Below are 2,854 nucleotides of genomic sequence, written 5' to 3'. Positions count from 1 at the left end.
GCTTGGTCCCGGGTTGGGATGCTGTTGGTGCTGCTGTTGTTGTTAGTCCGACAACAATAATATTACTGTGCCTCAATTACTGAGCACTTGCTGGGGCCAGGTGCTTTGCGCATTGTTTTTGTGTCCCCAGCAATCCTCTAAGATGCTGTTTGCTTCTGACAGGCTGCGTAGCTAGCCGAGGTCACACAGCTGGTGAGTGCCATGGGCGGGATTCTAACTCAGGCAGTCTGGCTCCAAACTGTCGCCCAAAGTCTGAATTCCAAGTGTCAGCTCCCCACAGGAATGTCCCGGATTACCCGCCCCCCCCCCATAACTGCTTCTTAGCCTCCAAGGCCTGCCCACATGCCCACACCCTTCTAGAACAAAAAGGAATAACCCCTGACGTCATGGAGTCCATATTGCAGTGGGTCCTGGAGATCCAGGCCCAGAGCAGGACTCAGATGCTTCTGAGGCCCCCAAGCCCCCTCACCCCCTGCCCTTGTGAGCAGGGGAGGCTTCTGCTTGGGGAGGGGTCCAATCCCTGACTGGCAGGGTGTGGAGCTGAGGAGGGGCAGCTGGGCTGGGTAAGGGGCGCCTCGGGGATTTGAGAATCCAATCCACCTGGCTCTCAACCCCGTCCTGGTCACGGAGCCCCAGCTGGGATGGGAGCTCAATTTTCCAGTCCCTCCCAACCACCCTTGCTGCTGTGATCCTTACCCCACAAACTATTACAGCTGGGAGAGGACCTCAGGAATGATCCAGTGAAAATACCACCAACTTCTGTTGATGGGGAAGGTCAGGCCCAGAAAGGGCAAGCAGCTGGCTCAGATCACACAGCCCAAAGTGACTGAGCCAGGAAGAGAACTCCTAACTACCTGGCTAGGGCTCCCTGCTGAGCCCTAGTTCTGCTTCCCTCCTCCCCCAGCCCAGCCCCCTGAGGGTCCTCCCCCATCTGCCAGCAGGCTGCCCACAGCATGCCTGGAATTGCCTAAAGCCCAGATCTAGTGGGGACCAGACACAGGGGAGCATGGACCAGCCTTGGCTGGTGCTGAGAGGAACAAGAATGGAAACAGTCTTGCTTCTCTCCTTTCTCTCCCTTTCTGGGGAGAGATGGCTCCCTTCCCCTCGACTCCCATCCCGGAGCCTGCAATGGTCCGATGTTTTCACTCGCTGAGGAGGGAGGCATTCACAAGAAATGGAAGAAAGGATTCCCCCAATTGCTTTCTAATCACAGCTCCAGTGGTAATGGAACTGGTGGGGAATGATGGGGAGAGCATGGTGCTCAGGGAACATCCCCACCCAGGCCCCAGCCAGGGGCCCAAGGCCCCTGGTTTTAGTATATGTGCTGCCGAAGCGAGCACGGCCCAGGGCCCCTGGACACGGCTGTCCTCCTGTCCTCCCACCATGCCAGCCTCCACACTACCGGTGGCAGCTCCTGGTGAGACCCCGGCCCAGGACAGGCAGGGGTCCAGGGAATTCAGCTGGACTCGGTCCCTCCCCTTCTTCCCTACTCTGGAGCTGCGGCTTTGGGAAGGGCCCCAAACGTGGGGGGCCAAGGCCTTTCGCCGAGAACTGAGCATCCCTAGAGCCCAGGAGCGTGACCCTCCTCCCCATCACAGCCACGGGGATTGCAGGTCCTAAAGCAGGTCCGGGAGGCTGCAGGGCACCGAGTGCTGGCCTGGGGAGGTGCTCCAGAGAGCATTGCTCATGGAACCAGACCCGGATCAGGGGCTGGGGAAACAGCAGCAGCCGATCCAGGGCACACTGTCCTCACCGCTCTCAAGGGAAAGCACGGAGGTGGGGGAGCATGCTGGTTCCATGGGAGGCAGCCTCCTTCCTGATGGCGCTGCACTGGGCCCCCTCACCATCCTCTCCTCTCCTACCCCCTCCCCTCTGCCCTCTTCATCTGGCTCATTTTTCCCTTTCCTTTTCTGATCCCAAGGACCCCCCACCTCTACCTCCGGAAGCCTGGCCACTGGCCCAGCAGGGTGGGGAGAGGGAGGAGGGAAGGGGGTTGCCCCTCCATGATGCGCCAGCAGCTAGCTCATTTAGGTACTTTTACTAGGTGGCAGGGGAGAGGGCTGCTCCCCTGGTGTGGTTTGGCCTCAGGTGAGGAGCAGAGCAAGGAAGGACAGTGAGAATGAAGGGGCCCGGGGGGGCGGTCCTGGCCACACCAAGGAAAGAGTGCGTTTTGCTTGCACCCTCTTTCCCTCTCTTCCAAGTCATGCTTCCTCCTGTCTTGCTTGCCTCTTCCAGGAAACCTTCCCTGACTACCCCTCCAGGCCTCTCTGGGCTCCTCTCCTTCCTGCATGCCCCAAGCCCAAGAGGGTGCTGCCCTCAGGAGCCTGGTGGTTCTTCTGCCAGGCCTTGGCTGTGGGGTCCCCCTGCCCAGGAAGCTCTCCCCACCACAGAGAAGCCCCTGACCAGTCTCCACTCCAGCCTATACACAGCCATTCCTGGGGTCCTGCTCCCTGCCGGGGATGGGGATGGGGACAGGGGATGGGGACAGGGGACCCAGGATGGGGACAGGGATGGGGGTGGGGGATGGGGACAGGGGACCGAGGATGGGGACAGGGGATGGGGCGGTCTGAGCACTCACAGGCCTCAGGGTATTCAGCGTACCCCAGGGTGCCCTACTCCCCCCCATCCTCCCTTCTGTTCACTGTTAGTGAGGCCCACGAAGAACAAAGGTCCAGTCTCCTGCACTGCACCCCAGGGGCTCTGATGGGGTGAGAGGGAGACTTGATGGAGCCATGTCTTCTGGAGGAAAGAGGAAAGATGACCCCACACTAATCAGTGGTGGGAAAGTGTCCTGAAGACCTGCAGCCAGTCCCTCTGGGGACCCTCTAGACATGTTTGTTCAATACAAAAGAAG

The sequence above is a fragment of the Halichoerus grypus genome, chromosome 11, assembly GCF_964656455.1.
Source record: "Halichoerus grypus chromosome 11, mHalGry1.hap1.1, whole genome shotgun sequence".
NCBI classification, from domain to species: Eukaryota; Metazoa; Chordata; class Mammalia; order Carnivora; family Phocidae; genus Halichoerus; species Halichoerus grypus.
The sequence above is the reverse complement of the archived record's forward strand: the minus strand, read 5'-3'. Positions refer to the sequence as shown.